General features: G+C 40.8%; 1 long non-coding RNA gene across 1 annotated transcript; it reads left to right on the forward strand.

The window, feature by feature from the left end:
* Positions 1-739: 739 nt before the first annotated feature.
* LOC144366331 (uncharacterized) lies at positions 740-12189 on the forward strand. Its single transcript, XR_013425363.1, has 4 exons — positions 740-977; positions 3360-3435; positions 8804-8957; positions 11641-12189. It is a non-coding gene; the product is annotated as an uncharacterized LOC144366331 (long non-coding RNA).
* The last annotated feature ends 15683 nt before the right edge of the window (positions 12190-27872 follow it).

Genomic DNA, 27872 nt, shown 5'->3' on the forward strand with positions numbered 1-27872 from the left:
GGATAAAACAGGCCATGACCATTTATGCTGAGCTGGGTTTCTGTTGGCTTACTCAAGATCCCAGGATGCTAGAACCGCCTTAGTCTAATGACCTCTCAATTAATTATTTTAACACTTCATTTTACATGTTAAAGCTACAAGACATTATTTTCCTAAGGGCAGGGTGACTAAGAGGCAGACTCTTTATAATATGTCTACCTATGGTCTCCTCCTTTTACCCTTTTCAACACTGTTGGTTCTTATATTTTACCAAGAAATAACTTGATCCCATTGTGAATGTCGGGAGGAGGCTCTCAGGGACTTGCTGTGGAAGAAGAGAGGAAAGCAGGTTTCTTTGAGCTAATCCCACAGCCAACTAAAGCAAGCAGGCCTTCCTTCCCACAGTCTGGTTACTCTGATGGCATAAAACAGGCCTACTTTAATTTAATTGGGCTGAGGGGGTGACAGTAAAAAAGAACCATTTTGAGGTGTGGTTTTCTTGAGGTGGCATGGAGGTATATAAAGATTTGTTTTAATAGCATTTTAGTTGGGCAATTATAGAAGTTGAGCAATTCTGTTTTCTGGATAAAAGGAAAAGCCAGCATTGCTTTGTGAAGCCAGGGTGCTGGGCTACCAGAGGGTTAACTGCCAGCTGGAGAAACACCAGCTCAGAGTCCCTGGGAGACCAGCCCCACCTGCATCCCCTTGAGTCTATGCTGATTATTCTCTGCTTCTTCCTTCTCTGCTCTGTGCCCTGGGAGCCTGGCTTTGAGGAATGCATCTTTTTGGCCCTGTCCACCCTCTGCCTTCTGGGAGCATTTGGCCAGTGGGAGGTACCAGCAAGAGCCTGGAGGGCAAGAGGAGAGAGAAATTGGGGTACTCCTTCTCGAATTGCTCTTTGCTTTGTTGAGATGTCTCTAAAAGTTGCTGTTTCCTCTTTGAAGACAGTTCCACCAGGCTGCCCTGACTCCAAGTTTCCGAGTGCAAAATGAACTCAGGTATGGCTATTTCTCCTTCAGGTCTCTTCAGCCCCAGGGGTTGTAATGGCTTTGCTGTTTCTAGGGTCCTCCCTATTCCCGTGCTTTCAAGTAACTGTGACTGCACCTACTAAGCAGTCTCTTCACTGACAGTTTTTCTCCACCTGTTTTTGACAAGTATTTCTCGCTAGGACCTTAAATAGGCAGTCAATCTCATCCATAATTTTCTTGCTTGAATGGAAGGTACACAGAAATCACCTAGGGTTCCTGTTCAAGGACAGATTTGAACTTAGAAGCTATGGGATAGGACCCAAGATTTCTTGTCTCTGACAGGTATTCAGGTGATGCTGAGGTTTCTGCTCCATGGACCATGCTTTTTTGCAGAAAGGATCTATATATAGTCCTTTTCTTACTCATTCTTTGGTTATGACCGTTGGTAAGTATGACTTGAGAAAATTTGAAAGCATTGAGCCTCACTCAGTTCAAAACACAGTAAGTAAAAATGTAGGTGGTCCCTACTCATCCTGAAAGTGAGAAATAGATAATCTGCTTTTCAGGTTTGACTTTCCAACTCCAAAGGTGTGTGTGTATGTGTGTGTGTGTATGTGTGTGTATGTGTGTGTGTGTGTGTATGTGTGTGTATGTGTGTGTATGTGTGTGTGTGTATGTGTATTACACATGAGCAATTGAAAGATTCCAGGTCCACTATTGCTGAATAATTATAAGTTATTTCAGAAAATCTTCTTAGCCTGAGCACAGGGACGGGAAAGGTGGCATAGAGATATGGATCATGGGTTTTTTGGGGAAGACCAGGGACCAGCAAACTAAGGCCCATCTGCCAAATCTAGCATGTCATCCAGTACTTGCAAAGAAAACTTTGTTGGAACCTAGCCAGGGTCGTTTGCATATGTATGGACTGTGGTTACTTTTGCCCTGCAGTGCAGAGATCACATGGCCAAAGAAGCTACAATATTTGCTACTTGGCCTTTTCACAGAAAAAAAAAAGACAGCTGAAAAAGATTGACTTAGACTATTCTGCAAGAATTAAGATCTATGAGCAAAAAGGAGTCTTAGAAATCATCTCATTTGCAGATGAGGAAGGGGGTTCCATATTGTTTCAGCTAGCTTCAACGCTGTATTTTTTTTTTTTAAAGAAACATGGAAAAAAAAACTGGAGGAAATTTGAAGAAAAAAAATAATTATTAGTTGTTCTTTGAGGCAAGCCAGCCTAATGACAGAGGTTGGAAAGCCAAAGGTGTGACAATAATGACCTCTAGGTTATTAAAAAAAAGTAGCCTGCACTCTTAGTCTCTATTTCTACATAGAAAAATTTCCCTAAATTTAAGTGGATCTGATGTTGGAACTAGGATTCCAAGGGAGGTCATGGCCTGGAGATCTTTAAAACAGCATAAGAACAGCTGCTGTAAATGACTTAGGCTAAGATTGGCAACCATTCTCAGGCAGCATCTGAACTTGTCATGCATTTATTCATTACTAAACAGGAGGAAGTCAGGGGACCCAAGGTGGGGGTGGGGTGATTAGGTGCCTGTGCACACAAACACATACACACTCACACACAGGAGTATTCTGTTCTCCACATCCTGACCACATGAAAAAATCTACTTGAGGTCACTGGTGTATCATTTGGTATATTATTTGGGATGAAGGACCCTTTGGAACTCAATGATTCTGAAAGCAGTCAGGGAGCTATTACTTTAGGCCTTAAAAAATCTTCAGTAGTAATTTGAAGCACTTGAAAATTCAAGGTAAAAAATGTGCAAAATTTTGATTTGTCACAGTACATGTCATGGCTTAACACTTACTGCTAATGGAAGTCAGTTACAAAATTATTAGACTTTTTTTTTTTTTGCATGTGGAAGGTGTTGCTCTGGGATACCCTAAGCTTTTGGGGTTATTCCACTCCCTCTAGACTAAAGAGGCAATGTACAATGTTGCTATTTTGATTGTGAATTCAGAAGAGGTAAGAACTATGTATTGATTTCTGTATTTTGCCCTTAGCATAACATTGCACATTGTATATGCAGAATAAATGTCTACTTTATTGGGGTGGGAGTGGAGCAGGTATATTAGATATGCACTAAATTCAGAGAAACAAGAAAAGAGATCATGGTGAGCTAATTAAAACAATTACACTGGCTCTGAGACAATGTGCTCCCTGGTCTAAGGCGCCTCTGCCCTTCCCTTGGCATAGCAAGGTCATCCTAGATCTGCTGACAGGTAGCAATTGCTTAAGCAGCACATTTCTGCCGGTTCACACTGTCTTGACAATAATGCTTGGAATTTATATTGAGCCTTTCATCTTTGAAGTTCAATGTTCTAACTCTAATCTTTATGACTTCTTTGTGAGATAGGAGCTAGTTGTTTTTATTTCATTTTTTACAGGTGGAGGTGGGGAATGTGATGGACATGCAGGTTCAATGACCTGCTTAGGGCCCCCCCCCCGAATGTCAAGGCCAAGGTGAGAATGGAGCTGGATGATCTGCAGTCCAATATTATCAAACCCTTTATTTTCTTTTCCTCAATAACAAATTCTGTAAACGCAGCATGTCTTTCTTTCCCTCTCTCCCTCCCTCCCTCCCTGTCTCTCTCTCTCTCTCTCTCTCTCTCTCTCTCTCTCTCTCTCTCTCTCTCTCTCTCTCTCTCTTTCTTTCTCCCTAGGAAAGAGACATTTGCAATGATTTTTTTTCTAGCTTGTTCCAAATATGTTTAGAGTCAGAGAGATGGAAATCAAAGAAACTGCAAAGTCTATGTTTTCTAAAGTCTTTTCTAAAGTACTTCTAATGTCTTTGGTCCAACTGCTGGATTTAATTAGAAACTTAGAATATAGTTATCATCCATACTTTCCCCCCTCAGCCTGGCTTTTCTTTCCAGCTGGTTTTATTTCCTTAAAGTAACTATTCAAATGTCTCTGTTACAACTCACAGGCTTATTATGCCTTGGTGATTACCAACCAAACTAAGACTTTAGGCAGATTAACTTCTCTCTGATCCTAACACAGTCCCTAAAGATTGACTCAGCAACTATGATTGAAAACTCAGGACTTTATAATTAAAGCATGGTGATTACTTGGAAGACAATGTAGAATTGCAATACAATTAAAAAAAAAAACGAGTCTCTGTAAACAATGATAAAACCTAAGGTAGTCATATACACAGAAGAAATAATATCTGTTAGTTGAACAAATAATACCAGTTTCCTTGAAGTATCTCATTAGCATTTATCAAGAAGTTAACGGTCTCAAAACACTTGACAGTTAATCCATAGAACATCCTTTGTAGATAATTGAATATTCTGATCTGGGCTTTGCAGAGGAGACACACCAATAAGCTACATGACTTGACCGGAGGACAAGACAGGAAGTGTTGTTGAACTGGGCAATCGATAACAGTCTGTCCCCTCAGACAGATAACTCTCTGTGCCTGAGCACTGCTCCTCCAGCTATTCATTTTCACATTTTCAATTCAAATGCGAGCAAGAAGAGAATTTGTTTTCACTTTAACAAGCTTACATTGAATGAGAAACAAAAATGCAGAATTAACATTAATTTCAATTAAAATGAGTCCTGTTAGGCATGGTGGCACACAACTGTAACCCTAGCAGCTTTTTTGAGAGGCTGAGACAGGAGAATCGCAAGTTTAAAGCCAGCCTCAGCAACAGCTAGGCTATAAGCAACTCAGTGAGACCCTGTCTCTAGTAAAATACAAAATAGGGCTGGAGATGTGGCTCAGTGGTCTAGTACCCCTGAGTTCAATCCCTGGTACCGGAAAAAAAGAGTCCTTGGCTGCTGTTAGTCTTATTTGTGGAATCCAAGGAGGACATCACTTATTCTGGGTGATTCTGAAGGCACAGGAGCCCCTCTGCCATTTCCCTGCATGGGTTCCTAGGATTCCTTTGACATTTAAATGTGTTTGTTTGAGGTAAGACTTTGTTACTGAAGAAACATCTTGTTAGATTTCATACAGTAACAATGAGATCTTGAGAATGTAGGAACTGTCTTGGGACAGCAGAAAACATTGTCTAATAGACATGGTTTCTGTATTTGGAGGCCACTGTGCCTTGTTGTAGATGTGAAGTGTTACAAAAGTTATTTGAAGATAAAATGAGCCATTTCTATCTTTTGCTAACTTATATCATGGCATTCTTGCCCCTTAAAGAATACCACTCAATAACATTTTACATTGATAATCAGTGATAACACAGAGAGATTGAAATAGATTTTGTAGAAACAAAGTGTTTGAATCCAGACATACTCAATGTATTGAGATGTTAGATGAGTAACAAAAGACAAATATTTTCTATGTAGGGAAAAGGATGAAAATTTAAGAGAAAAATAAAACTTCCTTTATTGATTTCTACCCAAAGACTTTTTTTTTTTTTTTTTTTTAATGGGGCCAAAATAGCCTTCCATGTTATTCAGGATCTGAATGAGGGCAAGTCAGCTCAGGGGTGTTAATGATACCTACCACCCAAGAAAACCCCAAGGGGAGGCCTTTGGCCGAGGGGTGAGGGAACAGTATTGAGGGCATGTCACACAACAGCAGGAACTTTAATTTTTAAATTATTTATCTATTTTTGTGGTGTTCCAGATCAAACTCAGGCCCTTGAGCTTGCAAGTGCTCTACCACTGAACTTCATCCCTGACCCTAGTAGTAGTAGTAGGAAGATATAAGGAATGCATTCTCAGTGAAGAAAACAAACAGAATTGGTTTTGAGTTTCACATATTTTCACCAAGAATAATGACATAGTCAGAGATAATGCTTTGATCTAAGTTTGTTATGAGATGTAAATGATTGGTTTTAGATTCTTTCCTTCTAGCTGACTTTGACGAAAGGCAAGGTTAGACACAACAGTCGAGTCTGGAAGAATGATGAGGGCAGAACCAACGTGGTTTTCGATGACTTTAAAATCTTTCCTAGCCCTGGGTCTGATGCTCTGTTTTAACATATATATGATCCACCGAAGTCAGTGTTTCTACTTTTAACATGTGCATGATATTCATGTCAAAGATGATTTCAAATTCTTGCATACTACCCATCTCTAATGTGATAACGGTTTTAGCATTTGGAATGTTGTAATCACTTATTAAAAGCTTCTTTGAATCATCCTTTAACAAAATGCAGAGAGAGATTTTTTTCAAAGGAAAAAAACCCACTCTGAAGCAAAAGCTGGGGAGAATTTGAAACTAAGCCCAGTCGGCGTCTTGCTGTTTAAGTCTTATCTATCAGAGTCAGGGATGAAAGGCAGAAGCAGGGTCAGTCTCTTTCCTGTTTGTTTATTTCCAGCCCTCTTGTTCTGTCTGTAGCTTTGCCCCCAGAGCTCCTCAATTGTATTTATTTTCCATCTGCTTCCTGCTCTCTAGACAGTCTGAGACAGCTTGCTCACTAGCCAGCAGTTCAGACAGAGAGACATAAATATTGTAGTGTGCACAAAGACCATGTGAGGCAGGCAGGGACCAGGAGCAGCAATGAAGACACTGGCATCACAGGTTCAATGCTGGGTGAGACTAAGAAATAGCGTTTCCGAAGTTGGGCAGGGCTGGGTATCTAAGTGGAAGATGAGTTAATGTTTTGTAGGGGAAAAGCTGTTGGAGGCATGTGCTAGCTTCATTTCAGGAAGAGTTTCTTCCTGACCAAATCTTTTGTTTGACTCCTTTCCTGAAAAACTTACAGTATTTGGAGAAGATCATGTTATCAGAATCATCTCTTAGGGTGTTCCCTCTACATACATTTTGATCATTGGTTTCAGACTTGATAGGACAGCCTAGTAAAGAAAAAGAAAAACAAATATAAAAAGTGTGTGTGTGTGTGTGTGTGTGTGTGTGTGTGTGTGAAGGAGAGAATAGGCTATTTTATAGTTGCCAGTTTTTATTTTTGCTAAGTAAGAACATGGAAAAGAAATTACCTTCTCTTCTCATCATTGTTTCACACATGAAAGGACAATTTGACCTTGAAGAATAGGAAGTAGGTCCAACCTACTTAAGAAGCACTGTTCAGCAACTTTAAACCCACATAGTTTGAAAAGATAAATTTAAAATTTTTGAATGGAGAAAAATGATCACATGATTTTTTAGTTAATCATATTACCTTATAGATGCTTGTTTTTGTGGCAAGTTAGTCAGTTGGATGATTTGTGTTCTACAGTGTGAAGGGGAGCCCCAAATGTCCAGCTTCTGGGAACACTTTAAAGTCATAGTCAGTGTTGCAAATCTTTTCTCCCAAACTATGCAGATGCAAATAGAAGCATTGATCCTAGTGGTATTTCATTGACTTTGGAATATCCTAGGCATGGTAATACTTGTAGATACCTGAGGCTGTGAAATAGTTTGGAACCATGTTCACACTGGTAATTATTCTTATCCTTCAACTCTGGTTCAGGGTAGGGGGGAGCTAGTCATGGAGGAGAAGATGGGCAAAGAAGGAAGGCAGGAATCACCTTTTCCTTTTCTTTCCTTTTTTTTTTGTCCTTGGTGCATATTGATTATATGGAATAACAGGTTCAGTCTTGCTTTGATGGATCTGAACAATTAAATGTTGACTCCAACCTTGAAAACCAAACCAAAACTTTACAAAACCAAAATCTTTCAGTTAGCAGGACCTGTTCTGTGAGGACAATCAGGGTAACATTTGTTGTTTTTTGAACATGCTCTCAAAGGGCTGCAGAATCCCTCTCATCCTGGTAAATAGTTTTCTTTATATTCTTTCAGTTTTAGAGATTTTAAGAGCTCCTGAGGTGCCCTAGATTGGCACCCAGATAAGATGCTCCTGTGGCCCATTCCTTAACAAGGTGCAAATTCTGTGTGAGCCAGCAAATGTCAAGAAACAACAGCCTTTCCCCTCCTCAGCTCTCCTGCTGCTCCTCCCTGGGTTGGTAAGAGCAGGAAGTGGTCCACCAGGAGTCCAGCCAGTGGGGAATGTGTGAAGAGAAGCAGAGAGACTTGCAAGAGACAGGTCTCAACACTGTGGCCCAGAACAGAGTTGACAAAACTTTATCTGCAAGGTAGGATCTGAGATTAAGGTTGCAATTTCTATCTACTTTAGCCCTAGACCAAGGTTTGGGAATTACTAACAAATATTATTATGTCCCCTCAAACTTCATATGTTGAAGTTCTAACCGGAGTACCTTAGAATGTGTCCTTATTTGGAAATAATAATTGAAAATGTAATTAGTTGAGGTGAGGTCATGTCTTTTGACTTTGTTTTCTGGGCAAGCCATGACTATGCTCTTCATTCTCCATTTCTTCTGCTGATGTGGCTATAAAATGCTTCTAAACCAAAGGGATGTTCTGGGAATTGGCATAAAAAAATGAGGACTTCCTTTTGACTTTACATCAGATTTCCCTTCAATGCTGATGAGGTTAAGACATAGCTGGGTGAGACTAAGGCCTAGAGGCACTTGTGATTGGACTAAGGGTTACCCAGGCCAAATGCAGAACATCAGAAATGGTCTGTGAAATTCTCTTGGTTGTAGAGCCTGGGAGAATATTCTAGGTATGACATGATTAGCCAGAATGAAGTTCTCATGAGTCTAACAACAGCAATTCAAATGTAGGGGAAGTAAAAGCCACACCCAGATGTACATTTCTCCTAGGAAGGAGTTTCCTATGCTTGTATGAATTGGACTTAACCCAGATGCACAGCTTATAAACTTCAAAGAGCTTTGCAAACATTTGTCAACTTCCTGAACATGCATGGGAGAGGTAGCCTTGTTATCCTTGTTCTTCAGAATGGCACCTCAGGCAGGAAAGGGGGTATTTTAACGACTGTAGTGTACCCTGCTGCCAAAGTTGTTCCCCAGACAGGTTTTTTCCTCTTCTTTATGCTTTCAGGTGCTTCAAGGCCTGCGATGGAGACACAGCATGGGCAGAGATGGGAGCTAGAGGAAGAAGGAGGACAGAGTCAGAGAGTTGGATTGTGAGACCAAGAGACAGGCTTTCCAGTGTTCAGGGAAACACTGGCAACATGGCTCTATCTTTCTCTGAGGTTAGCATCTTTAATTATTAAACGCAGAAGCTTCGTCAACATTTGGACTCCTTGGAGACAACCAGCAATTATCTTAAATTCTGTTCCCACTGCCACCCCTCTCCAACTTCAAAGGAAACTCATTACCAGGCCCCAAATTCTTCAAATTACTTTCCCATCATCTCAAATGATGTTTATAAGTAGTTCATAATGAGAGTCTAATCTCACCCTTCAGATTACTAAAGAAGCTCACAGAAGATGAACTGTGATAAAATTATTCCAAGTCGGGGTGATTATCTTTGGATCATTCTTCCTGAGAAGGTTTTATTCACTGGTTTGTTAAAATTTTAGAAGATATTATATGCACATATATTTACAAAAATAATTTATACAAACTTCTCCCTGACTCTTATTTGCAAATTAACATCCAAATGAGACGTCTTCTCAAAATGAACTATTTTATGTCTTGCAGATGAATAATTTAAAAATGCATATTAAATCATAAAGAATATGATGAGCTTGTCTTTGAGGTTGCCAGTAAAATATAGTTGCCTTTGTTTTCTGGAAGATTGTATTTCTTTTAGGGGAGACCAGCACATGTCAGAGATTTCAATGTTAATAGACAGCCCTGTTCATTAAATTAAGCATGTTTCTTTTTCTTTTTTGGTCAACTTATTTGTTTATTTTATTGCTTCCTCTTAGTTATACATGACAGTAGTTCCATTTGATAAAATTATACAAACATGGTATATTTCTTATTCTAATTAGGAGCTGGTTTCGGTGGCGCACGTCTGTAATCCCAGCTGCCCAGGAGGATGAGGCAGGAGGATCATGAGTTCAAAGCCAACCTTAGCAAAAGTGAGGTGCTAAGCAACTCAGTGAGACCCTGCCTCTAAATAAAATACAAAAGAGGGCTGGAGATGTGGCTCAGACCCATTTTTGTGGGTGGGCATGATGGTGGGGTTCACTTAGGTATTTTGAGATGTGTATTTAGGAAAATTATGTTAGATTTATTCCACTATCTTTCTTATTCCTGATCCCCTCCCTCCCTTTCCTTCCCCTTTGTCTAATCTACTGATTTTCTCTTCTTCCCCTCCCCTTGTATTGTGGTTTAGCTTTCACATATCAGCAAAAAAACATTCCACCTTTAGGTTTTTAATTGACATCAACAAAAGAAAAAAGTGAACAGAAGAGGCATATAGAAATAGGTACAAAGTTGTCAGTTCTTATGTTTGTTAGCTAGATTTTTCAATAACCATTTACAAGATTATTTCTCAAAAATTTAAATAGAAAGCAAGATGGAGTAGATGGGAAGTTTTTTTCTGGAAATCATTTTTACATTGATCACAAAGTTCTTCCAAGCACAGCAGGCTGACCCTACTCTCCTAGACTTATTTTTTCCAACCTGTTTCCCTTCCTCACAGTAATCACCTGCATTCTCAGTGATGTATCTGGTGGCAGCTACTCTTTGTGTCCTTTCAGGTGGCACAGATCGGGGAGGGGTTGTGATGTAGGTGTATGTGTGAGAGAATAAGAATCTGCCCTTAAGAATTTTAAAGTTTACCTGGATCACTGTGGTATATATACCCGTAATCCCAGCTACTCTGGAGGGCAAACAGGATGATTGCTTGAGCCCTGTAATTCCTGGTCAGTCCAGGCCAACCTGGGCGATTTAGTGGGACCCAGTCTCAAAAAAGAAAAAAAAAAAAAATCAAGGTTACCTACCTACTAATAATGATTGCAGTAATTAGAATACAAAGTAATTGTGATCATTAGGATATTCTGAGTTTGCAATAGCATCATGAACAAGAAGAATCTGGAATCTGTTACAAGCTAGAAGATCCAAGAAAATTAAGCTGCCTGCATCAAACAGACAAATTTAATGCCCAGTTGTATGATAATCACTGTATGTGTAAAAAAGATTTAGGCAGGTGAGTAGACAGAGAGATGGAACAATGATGGATAGAGGAAAGCTATATCTCAATATAGCCCTCAGATTATGACCAATGTGATTCCTCTCTGCTTGTAGTAGATCTTTCTTATTCTACTTGTTTTTCTAATTCTATGTTAAAGCCAGAAAAGTCACTTGGGGAAACAAGTCAAGAGAGGTTATATTTCACAGAACTATGAAAGAAATGAGATTTAAAATGAAGGTTTAGAAAGACATTGGGAATGTTATAAACCATTCTTTTGCATTTCTGAGTATATATCCTTATCTGTTTAGGACCAGGCAATATAAAAATGGAAACTTTGCCACATGATCCTATTAATTTTTAACTCTGAACTCATGGCATTAAAGACTAAATCACTGAATACAGATAAAGCATGTGCAAGTGCTTTGAAAGTTAATACACTATTTCCAGGAGGAAGTCAAGGGATGTGCAAAAAGGGAAAAAGGGAGATGAGGTAAAGGAGTGAGAAGGCAGGCAGAGGGCTTCCACTTCTGATTGTTCTCTGGGTGCAAATGCAGAGGCAGCCTGCTAGGTCCTGGGCAGCCACATTTTTTAAGGGAGGGGCATTATAAACAGTCAAGTGAGGGCCCTTCCCCAGATGGAAGGGAACTGGAAGTGGAAGAAAACGCAGAATGGAAAGAAAAGAAAAATCTTGTTTGGCGAATAAACCATCTGTAAAATCAGTGATGATATTTCTAGAGTTTGAAGTTTGTGCCTTTCATTCAACCAATTCTGTGGTTCTTTCTTTCTAGGGGTCCCCATTCTAAAAGAGATAAAACAGCCACCACAGTCAACTTTGTAGCAGCTGAATGACGTAAGCGGAGGAGCCCTGGTTCTAGAGTCACAGGCAAGTGGAGAGTAAGGTGTGTGTGCACCATGCGCAGGGACCACTAGTGTTATCCTCACTAAAGAAAACCATGCAGTATAAGAGGAGGCTGCAGGCACTTTCTGCTGAGTACTTTGCTAAATACAGACACAATTGCAAGCCCTTCTGCTTCTAGGGTTTCCTTTCTACTTGGATCATATTTGTTTCCTTACCTCTCAGAGAAACCTCTTGCGGTGTGTGAAGTTACAATACAGCATCACCTCCCTTAATTGGTCCTGCTGGTTGGAAAGAGCCTCTTGAATTCCCCAAAGGGCCTGAAGAGCAGAATAAATTGCTTTATTGCCTACATAGTCACTCATCTAATGCTGTGAAATGTTGCCAAAAGAGGGCCTGTAGGGACTTGGAATTATCATTTTATATAAAAAAAAGCATTAGTGGATGTTTATATGTAGGAGATTAGAAGAAAAATATAGTACAAGGCCAAATTCTATTTAGATAAGAATAATTTGAGTATGCTGATTGCAGTGGAGAAGAAATCCTGCTAAATGCTTGTATGCTCTGCCTATGTGAAATCTGAAAATTCCTTCTGCTCCAATGTTTAAGATACTTCTATTATCTTTCTTAATCCCTTTGGGGATCTTCAGGGTCTGTACACTCTGCTTGTTTTCTTAATGCAGAACCCAAGATCTTTGCTATTTTCCTTTCCATCAACGATCCACTCCTTGTTTTTGTTCTGTTCCTCCCTACAGGGTTTGTGGAGTGGTTCTTGGTTTCACCTCTTCCTTGACTTCTCCAAAGATAAACATGCAACCCTGCATCATTTATCAGTTTTGAAACTGATGATAATAGAAATAGCAAATGTGGGAAAATTATAAATGTTCTGACATATGAAGTATTTGAATCATAACTCCAAAGAGCTCTCATAAGTTCTTTAATAATGTCCTCTTTTCTACTTCCGTGGGACCCCAGGGAGAGGTTTGGGAGTGCTCCCAGGTCTCTCCTGCTCAGGGACAGAAGACTGCAGCTCCTCTACTCTAGGGCCTAGCACACAGGTGTTTTAGCACAGCAGTGACCCATGGGTGCCAAAGGTGTTAGGGCGGGGCAGAATGGTCCCTTGCTTGTGTTACTCTGTTTTAAATGTGAGACATGGGCCCTAGCGAGCTGAAGGATTTATCGGAACATCTATTTTAGAATTTGATTATGATGTTGTATCTCCCAGGGAACTAAGCACTTGGCCCAGGGATGAGCTGGGCATGGAGCAGCCACCCCCCTGCTGCAGGGAGACTCCTCCCTCCACCCTCTTTGAATACCAAAGCTTTGTTGTTCTAACCTATTCCTGGTTCTTTCCTCTCTGAGCTGCTTCCCAGAGGAACCTTAGCCCACTGCAGAGTGGCATTTTGCATGGTGCTCTAGCAGACTGAGCATCTTCTAGCAGAGGGTACCATGTAGACTTGTTCCCAGGAGGCTGCTCGACCTCCAACCCCGTAAACTTGCATCAGGCTCAAGCCCCCAGCCCAGGCCCTGAGACGAATGAGCTCTGGCAGTAGATGACAGAAAGTCCGGCTAAAGCAGAGCTCCCCTGAACAGTCCTGGTCTCTGGTTCCTGGTTTTGAAATAGTAATTGGAAGACCTATCTTTTTGGTTTTCTGCCTTCTACTTTATTTCTGAGCAAAAGACTCAACAAACTCTCCCCAAGAACAAAGGTAAGAATTTCCAAGTTCTGAGTTGTAACTTTCCATGAAGGCCTAGAGAGGGACCCTGGAATGGTTGATCCCATCCCAGGCCTGACCCACTTCAGGCATTACTTGATAAACTTCGCAAGCATACTCTTCCACCCATTTCTGGTTATCAGCCTACAAATTCAGAATTCAGTGGGATCTAAGTAGATGAGAGTTTCCTGATTCCAACTTTCACATTAAGAAGATATGTGGCAAATTCTGTGTGATTATTATTTAGAATAGAGCATATCAATTCTGTGAATGTAAAGATACAATTTTGGCTATTACTATTTTTTTAAAAAATTAGAGAAAATTTCTCCTATACACAAAAAAATTCAGATGTCATGAATGTGTTAGACAAAGATAAGAGCCAAACTTGAGATAAGTAAAACCTTTACTCTTTGACAGCTGTTAAGTGTGCATTTGATTTAGAACCTACCGTCATCAGTCGAAACTCACTGCTGTAACTTTCAGTTTCCCAGAGAGTCTTCTATTTGTTATTACATTTTTTTCTAGCTTCTTTTCTTTGAAACTCATCCACCATTTTTCATAACTCCACCCCCATTTGATCTCATCTTTCCCTGTGTCCTTGGAGGGTTCAGAAATCCAGTGACACTATTTACACTTGTGGCATGAAGCATTGCTCACAGCAGGTTCTATGAAGTTGACTGTAAACTTAAAGCAATCTTTACGTCCTGCCTGAAGTGAGTTGGTTTACGAGTGAGTGTTTGGTGAGTACTCAGAGATCCTCCTCTGCAATGCAAGATCCAAGTGCACTGTGTTATTGCTTTACTTTGTTTGTCTTTTGTAAAACACCTGGTACCATGACAATCTTCACTAAATAAATAATAAATGAAATGAAACACACTTCCTTCTCTATTTTAATAATGTACTATTCATGCATTTTTTCCCCTAAAACAAAGAATCATTGTAGGAAGTTGCTCTGCCAATATTAGGCTGATATCTTATTGCAGGCAAAGATAAAATAGCATGCCACAGGAAAACTGATAGTCTCTTTTCAAAACAAAGGAGAACAAGGCAATAACAAAATGTGAAAAGCCAAGAAATGGCTTAATGGAATTAATACAAATATGAATGTATGCTCCTTGATATCCTAATACATCCCCTGGTTATAAAATAATATAAAGATGTTTTGAGGAAAATTCAAATTACAGTTTCCCAGTCACTCTATGCTGTTTTTTAAAATCTATTGTTTTTCTCTCGCACGAACCCATCGTAGGGAAAGGCTGACAGAGATGTTTAACAGAGAGCAGAACTGCTGCCAGCCATTTCCAGCGGGAATTGAGCTACCAAATATTTTCCTCAAATTATAGAAAATTGCCGTTTGTAGAGTCCACATTATATTTAGCTTCTTAATTTAGGATTAAACATCTGTAACTTATTGTTAGGACATCCGGAGAGTTTGCAAAACTCTATAATATGAATATTGTCTCTCTCTTTAGTCCTGTAGTGTCTCTAAAGAAAATTGTTTTGGTCCCATTTTTAAAGATTTGCTGATGGTCAAAAGAACCACTATATAATTTTAGGGCAAAAAAACTGAGGTCTTCTGCAACGTGGTGTTGACATGTTTTCACCCAAATCTGCCACCAGTTGACCAAGGATGCTGACAGTGGTTACCCTTCCAGCTTCCTCTCATACCCCAATGGGATACAGTGGAGCAGAGAAAGGACAACTTCCTCTCTCACTCCTCTGCCTGTGGGTGAGGACCCATGGCACTGTGCTAATACCAGCCTTGGAAGGTTTTAGAAATGGCCATGACTCTGCTGAGGGCCAGGCTTCCCCAGTAATGTTTGGGTGGCATATAGGATGATTTATTCTCCAAACATTGAATGCATATATAGTGATTTTTTTGATGCTAATATAGCTGAGGGGCTTAGGATTTCTGAAGGACCAAGGAAATGTAGGTGAACTTGAATCTTTTATTTACAAATATTCTCAGGTGAGTTCAGTTTTGTTTCTTAAAAATAAGGTCAAAGAAGGCTTTCAAGAAAGAGCTGCATTGAAGTTGAGCTTTCAGAAGGACAATGATGATATTGGAATAAAATTCAAGGGTAGGTATTCTGGCCAGGAGAGTAGTGTGGGCAAAGCAAGTGAGAAAGTTCAGGGGCCTTTAAATATTGCTCCGAGTTCCCTGGGGGCACTAGAAGTAGAGATGAGGCTAGAAATGTTCTGCAAAATTCTACTCCCAAGTTTTTGGCATTGTTCTTCTTCCCCTGGAAAGTCTTCTCTGACTTGCTCTGATGTTGGGTTGAGTGTCCTTTCTCAATGCTTCTGGAACCTTCTACCTTTGTTCTAATGCAGTTGTTAGTGCCATTTATGCATTTGTCTGTTCTTATTTGATATCCTCTTTCTGTTTTAAGCTTCTTACAGAATTCTTCTTAATGTCCTGGGTAGTGCCTGGTGGGTGCTTAACAAATAATTTGTGAATGGAATGAATAATGTAAGCTTTTCCTTAAATAATACTTTTTTTGAAAATTAAAAAAAAAATTGTTTCAAAGGTCTTTAGACCAGTAATTGTCTTAAAGGCATAAAGTGACTAATAATAAATATAGATATATTTTGTAATTAAACTGCAAAAACTGAAGCATATGCTTGACTATTACAAAGAAACAAAATACAACACCAGATAAGTACCTTCTGGATCAATCCAAAGAATGTTTTTAATTAAATTGCTAAAAGGATCTCTTTATAATGGAATTTCATCTATAAGATGGCTTTCCAGCATACAGGACCATTTGAGTAGTAGTATACGTATGAGCAGAGCCTTATGGTCTGCTGGGGAAAGGCTCTTTTGGAGAGAACCCTGGTCCCGGAATGAGAAAACATGGGACCGAGCACTAACAATTGGTACTTGAACCTGAAAAAGATACTCCAAGTTTCTAATCTTTATTTTCATATCTGCATCCTTAGAAACACAATACCAGTTCTACTTGCTTTGCAGAGTTGTGTGAACAATAAATAAGATAATGTAGATACGAGATAATAAACTACAAAGAATTTTTCTTCATCTTATCATAATGGTGCATAAAATAAGTTGAATTGATCTCCCGAATCCCAGGATGTCTTTGTTTACTAGTTGAGATATTGATTTCAGACCTTAGGACTTTAGATCTGATTTTCGATCCCTGGATTATACCCTGCTTCCTCTTTTTAATCTGACAAGGAAAAGTGTACAAACCACTGGTAGAGGAATGTGTGTCCTTGGCAGGACATTTTATACTCTCTGGCATTTAGTTCTAAATCCCGCAGTCAGATCCAGCCTCCAGGTAGTTTTTGTGTTTGGCTTATTGGTACTTGCATGAAAATATCCAATGACAGATTCTGGCCACGGTTTTGTGGAGTGCTGGCAGAACAGATAAGTACTCTTCTTTAGCATATTCCTCCCAGTCTCTGCTCTTTTCTAGGCTGACAGGGGTGGCTCTTGCCAATGTGTTGAAAGGCCCGGCCAGTTTTCCCTCAATGCTGTTCAGCCTAGGTTTGAGGAGGAGGGTGTGTTCACCAAACTATTTCCACACTAACTATTCTGACAAAAATTTAAACCTGATAGGGGTTTGCCACTCCCTGGTGACCCTTTGTCTTGGTTCATGACAGGTTTATTATCTTTGATCTGCCCAACCCAGGGAGTATAGGATGGTGTTTGATTTCATATACCAGATACAATTGACTTTAATTATCTTCTTGAAATCAGTCCTGCACTCAGGGATGAGGGACTGGAATCCCCAATCACCCTGCAGTTTGGACAGTCTCTAAAAACACAATGTGCATATATAGCTTAGTTATGCAGTGTTTGTCTGAAAAAAAATACCATATTTTGATGAGTTGTGATTTTTCTGATATGCTCCATTTTAAATTAGTTCTTCTTCTTTTTTTTTTTTTGTATGTGTGTGTGGCAGATTTATAATTCTGACAGGGGAATGGCTATAAAAATGTACAATGTGTAACCAGCCAGGGCTGGAACACATGCCATATAATTTCCCCATTTGTTCTGCTGACATTGGTCATATGTAAATCCTCTTCTTTTCATGGTGATCAAGGGATGGGAAGGCTGGAAGGACAATGGGGAGCATGAGTCAGTCATATCACATTTAATAGAGAATCAAAAAGATTTTCACAATTTTAAACATTTTCCCCTTAAATTTTGTTCGTTTGATGGGTCATGACTAGTGCATCTCTCTGCATAACAGAAAGTGCATCTCTCTGCATAACGTAAAGTCAATTGTGGAATTAGAGCTTAACTAAAAAAATTGTAGAGCCACATAACCATGCATCCACTCATACACATGCATATATGTGCCCGTCTAGCACTTGTTGCATGAAAGGCATTGTGGTAGGCTTTGGAGAGACCAAGCTTGATGAGCTTGCAGGGCACAGCAATCATTTTTAACCTCTTTTGTGCTGCTTTGAGAACCTAATGAAAACAATGAACTTTCTCTGAGAGAAAAAAAAAAAAAAAGAATCCTTATTCAGTTGCAGGGGATTCATGAACCACCCATGCAACCAGGATAAAGAGCTTCCATGTGGGAGGCACAGTTAAGTCAAGGTGCAATCACAGTGGAGCACGATGTTCTTTGTCCAAGACACATTCAGAGGGCTATTGTCTATCAAAGGGGCAAGTGCCTCACTTTTCACCCAGGAGAAGGACCCTATATTTTCACCCACAGTTCAACTTGTGCGTTGACTACTGTTCATCAGTGGTGTAATGGGATTTTTCCTATCTTATCAGGGTTTTATGGTGGAGGTAGGAGAGAGTAGCAATATGAACAGCTATGCTGGCAGTAGTGTTGGCTTGGCATTAGAAGTTTAGGATTTAGTAGTTCTTGGTTCTTGGTTTACTACTTTCTGTTTGTCTAAAATGGACATTTACTTAACCTCTCCAGGCTCCATGTTTTATCTGTAAAATTAAAATAGTAATATCCATCCCATTGACCTCATGGCCAGGAAGGGGATGTTATGATAGGAGGAGGCAGGAGGCGGGGTGTATGAAAGAGTAAAAGCTCTTCATAAACTTGAATATTCTTTAACTCTAATGTATGGTCATCACTAACCCACAGACACAGGTGTTTAAACTGATGAAATGTGGCAAAAAGGAGGTCTCCTTGTGTCCAAGGCATCTAAGCCTCCTGAGGATGGGATGGGCAGTCATGGGAAGCCACACAGAACAAAAGACACATAGAACATGGCACCCATGCAGCCAGAAATCATGACCTCAATTTTGGAGATACATTCAATATAGGAACCATATTCAAAAGTCTTCAATGTATAGGCAAGAGAGTCAAATTTATAAATTCAGAGAAAGTGATGAGTTGAAAAGTTATAAGCCAGTGTTTTGATTATTGGACCTGAATTTATTTGCTTTACTTTAATGCGGGGTTTTAAAAACCCAAGAAACTATCAAACTTTGTCAACATGCCTACTCCTACCCAAACCATCCATTCCCTCCTTCCCAACCTCTTAGATTCCAAATGAGAAGTGGCCCGAGGCTTAGCTGGCAGCGAGTCAGGATATAGGTGAAGGGTGTGAGGTTGAGGGTACCGTGTTGGAAGCTGATATCCTGCCTTTGACTCTTGACCCCACCTCCACAGAGTTGTTCTGCACAATCTCTACTCAGTGCCTCAGATTTTTCATCAGGATTCTTCATTGGGAGGACAAAATGGCCATATGCAGTTTGCCTGCTTCACTGAGTTATTGTGAAGCTCTAAGCAAGATCCTTGTTCAACTGTAAAGAGTCAGCCATACAAAATATTATCATCATTACTGTGTGCATCAATGTACATGTTTATTAATGAAATGAGCAAAAAGGAGGAAAAGACACCATATTACATTTTTACAGACTGGCTGCCTAATTTGCTTCCTAGTTAAGCACATGTCGGAGTGCTTAGCTGCCTAGTTACGGCTGTGAAGGATATGTCTAGAAATTACTGATGGAAATATATCCAGGCGCTCTGCTCTGGCTGCAGAATGGAAAGCAATCTTCCATTGGTGATTTTCACATTTTATATTTAGTGAAAGGAAAATTTTTCAAAAATATGTTTGATTTTCAATGAGCTATCAAATATATTCTATCTTCTACAGGAACAAGTATCCATATGCTCTCTCTCAATTCTTTCTTGCCCTCCCCCTTCCTGGTCTCTCTCTTCCCTTCCTCCTCTCCTACCTTCCTGTTCGCTGTGTATTTGCAATCCAGAGATGGCAGCTGCCTACGCAGATGGATCCCAATGGGTTGAAAGAAGTGCGGTATCCATAGGAACCTGAAAAGAAACAGGCAGCCTCTTCTTTCCAACCCACGTGTCTGTGGTGTGGCCAGACTGGCTAATGAAGGAGTTTTGCTGCAGTTATGACATTTAGGAAAAGACAAGGCAGAAACTACCATCTTAGATCCAGACAGTGGAGTGTAAAATGATGCCCAGCAGGAGCCTCGGGGGCAGTTGTAACTTATTTCCTCTTAACCTGCTCCTGGAATCCTGCTTCTCCCTCTAAATCAAACATTCCTAGCTCCCAGCTGGGCTGGATACATTGGGTAAACTACAAGAAGAATCTTGGAGCTGGGAGTTTATTCTTTCATTCAACAAACAATGATAGGCATACACTAAATACCAGATATGGGGACTGGGTATGTAGTTCATGGCAGAGTGTATGCCTAGTATGTGTGAAGCTCTCGGTTCAATCCCCAGCACCACAGAATTACATACATACATACATACCTACCTGATAATGTGTTGAGTACTGGAGGCAAGTCCAAATAAATGAGATACAATTCCTACTTGCAGGAAGTTGATCATCTTGTGGAGGAGACAAAAATGTACACAAAAAATTATAATATGTGATGAGTGTTATTTTAGCACCAAGTGTGGGAGCCACAGAAGGAAGTGATGAGTTCTGCCTGGGTGTAGGGAAGGCATAAAAGGTGATTTTTGACCTGGGTTGTTCAAGTTGACTCCTGAAGACAAGATGGACATTCCAGGCATAGGAACTGGCATGAAGAAGGACACGGAGGCACAAGGAGGTTCAAGGAAGTGTGAGTGCCTAGTGTGGTTGGAGCCAAGTAGTCACTGGGGGCAAATAACAGGGGAGAGACGTTGGGATGGGCCAGATTGTAAAGGGGCTTCAGAATAATGCTAAGGAGACTGGAGGCAAAAAGCAGTCAGGACAAATACTTAAAAAATACTATGTATTATGAAAAACTCTAAACCTGCGGGAAGCCCATTGCTGATGCCTATGCTGCTCAGGAACAGTGTGGAAAGGGGACTGATGGCAAGGATGGAGAGACTATGGAAGGTTGGGAGACCAGTGGACTTGCAAAAAGCTTCAAGCCAGAAGCCATGAGGGTGGAAAGTGGCACTGGGGCAGGAGGATTGAAGAGCAGTCTAGTGGGGCATCAAACCCATAAGGAACCCAGGTACAGGTTGGGTAGAACAGTTTGGGGAGTCATCAGTGTTGCTAACCTGATGCATGAGCTGGGGGACAGGGGTGTGGGTGCTGATATCTGAAATGTCCTCCAAAGGTCCATGTGTTAAAGTGTGGTTCCCAGGAGAGTGCTACTGGGAGGTGGTGGCACCTTTAAGAGGAGGGGTCTAATCTTCAGATCATTGAGGGCAAGCCCTCAAAGCAGATTGTGGCACCCCGGTCCCTTCCTCAATCTTACTTTCTGGCAGTAGGATGAGGGGTGTTGCTTCAACACCTGCTCCTCCCATGATGTGCTGCCTTGATACAGGCCCAAAGCAATGGGGCCAACTCATTAAGAACTGGAACCACCAAAACCATAACCAAATTAATCTTTTTTTTTTTTTTAAGAGAGAGAGAGAGAGAGAGAGAGAGAGAGAGAGAGAGAGAGAGAATTTTTTTAATATTTATTTTTTACTTTTCGGTGGACACAACATCTTTTGTTTGTATGTGGTGCTGAGGATAGAACCCAGGCTGCACACATGCCAGGCGAGCGTGCTACCGCTTGAGCCACATCCCCAGCCCCATTTTTTAAAAAAATATTATTATTTATAAGTTGACTATCTCATGTATTTCATTATGTGGAAGGAAAACTGACTAACATGGTGGGTAACCAATTTGGGGATCCTGAGAGGAAGGCATGTTGGAAAGTATAGGAGTATAGGACTCTACTTTTCATCCAACACAGTGATTTTCAGGCAGTATTTGAATTCAAGGGCTTTAAGTTGGCAAGGGGCTAAGTTCAGTAGGCCCATGCCCTCCTGGGATGATCCTTTAAGATTCCTGCAAACAGCTATTTAGTTCTGCCTTAGCTTTCTTATCAACCAAAGGAAACTACTTTAACTCCTTTAATCTTCATTTAAGGGCTCAATAACTTGTGTTGACCTCTCTACTGTTTTCCCACATCCCACTCAAAATGCAAGACCCCAGGCTAAAAACAGTCTGTGAGTCTTTCTTTAAGTAATTATTTTATGTGTGCTGGCACAATTTATTAAAGATTATTTTAGTTCCCACATTATTAAACACCTGCTTTTCCTGAGAAAGATAATAAATTTTGTAATTCATTATTTTCCTTCTCCCCATTTAGTATTTCCTTCTGACAGTATATTTGCCACTTCTGTCTTCTATGATCAAGTATTTTCCTCAGAAGCCACTGGAACAAGATTCTTCTTCTCATGACTGTCATCCCAACATTGCTGTTGGGATAACATTCCAGACTCTGATTACATTAAGGAAGGAGATTGTTTTGACAAAACATTATATGATGTTTTGACAACCCCAGCTGTTAGGAGTACATCAGGGGTCTGGCAAGGTGTTCTAGGAGGTCTGAAGACCGAGTTTGCACTGGAAGAAGGACTGTGCTGGCATCTTGGAGAATCTGTTGACCTAGAGAGAAAACCGACCTGGAGAAAAAGCTGTTGACTCTTGAGAACTTTGCAGTTAGAAATCATGGCTGAACAGCATCCAGCTTAATCATGTTGGACCTTCTGCATACTGGCATGACAGGGCATGGAAAAGATGTGGGAATTTCAGGGAGTCCTTGAATTATATTCAAAGGTATCTATGGAGATGTTCATTGATCTATAGAATCCTTAGAGGATTCCTGAAGGCTACAGCTCGGAGGATCCCCTTCCAGCCAGTTTTGCTCCTTCTGGAAGGGTGGTCTCATGTCTCAGAAACTTCTAGGCTCCTCCTTCCCTCGATCTAGCTGCCTGCTCAACAGTCTTGTTTTTTTTTTTTTTTTTTCTGCCACATGTCCTTGACATTCTGAACCTTTCATGATACCTCTCTCCTTGCTATTTGGGATCATTCTATGCCTTTAGAGTCTTTGTTCTCCTTTCCTCACTCTCGTAAGTAGAGGTCCTCATCTAAATCACGGTACTCAGAAATAATTTTTAAAAATTCTCCCAAGAATGATAAATAACTAGTATCGCTCAAGATGTGTAGGAGAGAAGTTAACTTATTCAACACGGTGAATCCCTTAGGCTTAATCCTCTTGTGGTGATTTAGTTGAGGAAGACTGTTGGGCCTGTGAAATACTTTTCCATCCTGGGGGTGGAGAACTCCAGTCCCATCAGTTCCACTTCTGTCACTGATGACCTTTGCTCCAAATATTCTGATTACATTGGGAATCATCTTTGACCTACCACAGACTTTAAGTTTTCGGAAACTTTAGCCAGAAAGAGATTCTCCATGATTTCTCCCATGCAAACCCTTGCCCTGACACAATGTGCTCAGGATTGCACATTGGAGAATTGCTTGGACTGGCAGAAGAGAGGAGACACTAAGGGAGTGAGTCAGAATTGTCATCTTGTCACCTTTAAGTGAGAACTGTCTTCAAATATTTCAAGGTCTGGTAAAATGAGATAAAGAGTAGTAGGCATATCTTTTCCTTCAAAAGATATATGTGTTAAAGTGAATGATGCTAGCTGCTGAGACAGGTAGCTCAAATTGCAGTGACTAAACAGAATAGACATTAATTTCTTGCCCACATCACTGGTCAGTGAGAATGGGTTGGAGGTGTGTCTCCATGTAGTCAGTCATTCAGGGACCAAGATTCTCTTTTCTTGGGCCTTGCCTACCTCCCCGATCTCAGAGTCCTTTTCATTCATTAGCAGATGAAGAAAGAGTAAGGATCACGTGTGGGAGGTTTTTATGGATCAGGTCTGGAAGAGATGCTAAAACCTAGCTCATATTCCATTGGCCAGAACACAGTTCTCTGGCTCCAGGTAATTGCAAGGGAGGCTGGAAAATGTATTCCAGTTGTATGTTCTGGAAGAAGAGGAGAAGATGGGTGTTGGTGGTAACCAAAGTTTAGATGTTTGGGTCATAACTTTGGCTCAAAATGTACTACTAATTACTCATGAGAATTAGCATGGTCTATAGCAGACAATCTCGCAAAGTAATAAGCTTGTTGTCACTGGAATGTTGGTTGGAGAACAAATTCCTGTCATTTCTACTTTGGAGTTCTATAATTACAGTTCCCAAATGCATAGCAATTCCTCCCACCCTCTGCTTCTACTTTCCCTGTGGTGCAAAATGCTTGGTTCATATTACAGAGAACAGAGTGGATCACGTGGTTCTACCTCTTCTGGGAAAGGTCTTTTTGTTTTTTCTTTTGTCTGAAGGCATGGTGGAGTGTCAGCAGGCAGGGTCTGAGGACTCCCTCTCTGGCAGGGAGCTCTGTGTGTGGGGAGGGTGAGCCGGCTGCCCATTGCTGGTATACATGGCTGCCTTGGTGGACAACATGTTCTCATGAAGACCTTTTGCACCAGTAGAGCAAAAATAAGGATAAGTGGAATTAAAGTATGTAATACATTCTGGGATCAAAGGTGCTGATTCTTATTTCTTTGAGACTAAATAGTAACTTCAAGGCACATGAGAGTCCACAGAGGGAATCCTTTTGTGTTGTATATGAAGAGGAAGAGAGTGGTCCAGACTTTTGTGCTAAAGGTAACACATCCAGTACTGGTGTCACATGATTAGAACCTTAACCTGACCCCTAGACATGGACTCCAGGCTACTCTTCCCATCATCAAAACATCAAGATTTTCTTGTCCTGTTGCTATTATTCAGCTGGCCTTGTCCAGGTTTGTGGATACCATACCCTCATTGAAACCATACTGAGAAGAAACTGTAATTGGCAGGAGAACTGAGCCTGCTCCCAGCTTTGTGTGGCCTTGGGCCTCTGAATAGGTCCACATATGAACAGAAGAATTTACATTAGATCAGCAGATTTTAAGTCATGTGTTATATAGGGAGGCCCAGTGTCTTCTGGAGCCATATCAAAGCATAGGAATGATGCTTATCTATTTATACACCACTTCCTCATTAACTTTTGTTAGAAAGTTTTGTGTCTTTCAATGGTTTGGAAACCACTGGAGGTGATAGTTTCTGACATTCTTACTGTCTTAAAATTTCATATCTCTTTTAAGTGTGCTTTATGGATTTCATTCTTAAGGTACTTCATTTGGGGGCTGATGAAGTGATACACAAAGTTGTGAAAAGTTAAGTAAAACCCAAGGGTGGCCATTGCCACACTGCTGATTCTTCTTTCTTCGAGGCTAAATAGTAACATAAAAGAGAAAAGACTGTGTTATGGGGCTGAGTTGTCTTCCCCAAATTCATATGTTGAAGCCATGACCCCCTGTACTTCTAAACGTGATGTTATTTGTAGATAGGGTCTTTAAAGAGGTCATTAAGTGAAGAGAGGCCCTTAGGGAGGCCCTGATCTAATATAACTGGTATTCTTCTAAGAGGGAAGAAGGATGCAGACATACCCAGGGGATGACCATGTGTAGACAGAAGGAGAAGACAGCCAGCCATCTATAAGCAAAGGCGAGAGGGAGGTGCTCAGAAGAAATCAACCCCGCTGATCATGGACTTGCAGCCTCCAGAAATGGGGGAAAATACAGCTCTGTTGTTCAATCCACCCAGTCTGGCATTTTATGATGGCAGCCCTAGGGAACTAACACAGAAAGGTGGTGTACACACCCAAACTGGCAAAGGGTGGTAGGGAAAGTGGTGATGCCCAGTGAGTTTGTCTTGGCTACAGAGGAAAGATGCTCTCCAGCCAGCTGACTGTTGCTATGGCTCAGTGTTGCTAGATGTTTTGAATTTCAAGTGAAGTTAGATTTTGTAAAATTTGAAATTACTTAAATGTTAAGATCTAAACAAACCATGTTTGTGGGCTGAATCTGACCCTAGGTTTGTGACTTCAGGTTTGAGAAAACAATTTAGGAGTGACCTCACAAGGCAGGACATGTCTAGGGAGGAAAATATAAGAGGCAGAATACTGAGTTGGGAGCCAGGACACATGGCCAGATATCATGGCCTATCTAGCTGTTTGACCTTGAGCCAGACAGATTCCATCATGCCAGATGAGAAGGTCCAGCTGGCCCCTTCCAGCACAGGTGATGGGAGATTCCAAGCCCGAGTGCCTTAGTCTATAATCTATAACATCAGGGAATCACAGCCAAGAAAATCACCCTTCACTTGGCTCTTTTTTTTTGTTTTTTCAATAATGAGTGCCTAGTTTTCTAAAGTCACAAAGAAAAAGACTGAGTATAATTAAGGAGTTAAGCACATAGAAGTGGATGAAATATCCCCACATCTTAGAAAAAAAAATTGCTCAAACAGGAAAGAAAAAACAAGAGAAATCGATCCAAATGAACATCATTAAAAATATTGGCAGAAGAGGGTAAAAACATCACCTTTTCATCATCAAAACCCACCATGTGAAAGTTTACTCGCTTGCTCTTGCACTGGGTTTGTCAATGCAGGCTTTTCTTGGGCTCGTTTGTCTGCATTTCAAGGACAAGTTATGGTAGATGTGCACTAATAATTACTGAGCCCTTACTGTGTGCCAGGTACTTCATATATATGAGCATTTCTGCTATAACACAAAAATAACACTTTCCAGAACATTTTGCAGTCTGCAAAACTAAGTATTAAAAAATAATGGGAATAGTGGGAAAAATAGGGCCAATATAGACCATTCAAATCCCATGCAACTCTGATTAACCAAAACAATCACTGCTACCTAGGGAGATCATTTGGACCACCTTGGCAGCAGCTGAGTGGCTAGACGCTGCCAAGGGGGTATTAAAATACACAAAAGCAACAGAGATGAAAAGCTGGTAACTCTTTAATTAGACAGGCACTGGGAGGGGCTGAGTTAGGGCAATGGAAATGGAGATCCAAGTTGCTGGGGCTGTTGTTAATGTGGGCACAGGAAACAGAACAGTCTCCCACAGGCTGAAAGCTCATGGGGCTGGGACTGTGACTATCTGAGGAGGTACGTATAGCTGCAGGTGGTCATTTTAAAGTTTCCTGGAATATAACAAGAAAGCTCTTGATGCCAGTGCAGTGGCCAAACCCTGAGCCTTTTCTTTCCCATGGAAGGTTCTACTTTTAAGGTTTCCACTTCTTAGGAAACACGACCTATGACACTGTGGAAACCAATGACATTTTCATATTATATTGATGCCATTCCTCATGACCAGTCGTTGCTGGGCTAATTTGGACTACAGACACACATACATGCAGCAGAACATGTATCATGTATTGAATTCTCACAATTGTAAGAGGCAAGAGGAGGGATCCCCACGTTAGCTTGCATCAGAATTCCCCAGAGGGCTTGTTAAAGCAGATCCTTCCTTCCACACCTAGGGGTTCTCATCCAGTAGGTCTGGGGTGGAGATCAAGACTTTCCATTTCTAAGAACTTCCTACATGGCTCATTGGTGGCCAGGGGACTTCATTTTGAGAACTACAATCTTGGAGAAAACCCTTAAATGGCAAGATTGTTGACTTGCTCAAGATTGCGGGAGGAATGGACCCACACAGGCCTAAACCTTGTGTCTAATGAGTCTACTATGCATGAGAAATTGACCTTGTATGATCTATAATGCTGAGGAATGTGCTGGGGCTGGTTTCAGCAGTTACTTGCACCCACTGAGCAGGAAGGCATGCAGCTCAGGCAGCAGGAGGTCTGGGTTTGTGGTCAGCAGCAGCTATTCTCTGGGGTTCTGACATAGACCATACCTCTGCTTGGGGGCAGGCTGTGTAGTGTTCTGTTTTGTAAGACATCTCCCTAAAGTTGTATCACTTGTTATATAAGAAGTTACACCTACTGTGTGTCTGTTAGAGTCCTACCACCTACCTTTAACCTTCCCACTGAGGCAGCATCAGGCCCACAGTCCCAGCTTTCCAACATTAGGCCTCCTCTGCTATGTTTGTGTCACATCTTGAAACCCTAACACCAAGGTGAGTATATCAGGAGGTGGGCCCTTTGGGGACATGACTAGGCCATGAGAATGGAGCTCTCCTAGATGGGATTAGTGCCCTTATAAAACAGTCCCAAGGAAGTTTGTTCACCTTTTCTATCATGTTAGGACACTGCTGGAAGGAGCCATCTGTGGGTTAGGAAGTATATCTTATTATACACTGAATCTGCCAGTCCCTCCATCTTGGACTTC

Source organism: Ictidomys tridecemlineatus, chromosome 1 (genome assembly GCF_052094955.1).
Source record: "Ictidomys tridecemlineatus isolate mIctTri1 chromosome 1, mIctTri1.hap1, whole genome shotgun sequence".
In the NCBI taxonomy this organism is placed as follows: Eukaryota; Metazoa; Chordata; class Mammalia; order Rodentia; family Sciuridae; genus Ictidomys; species Ictidomys tridecemlineatus.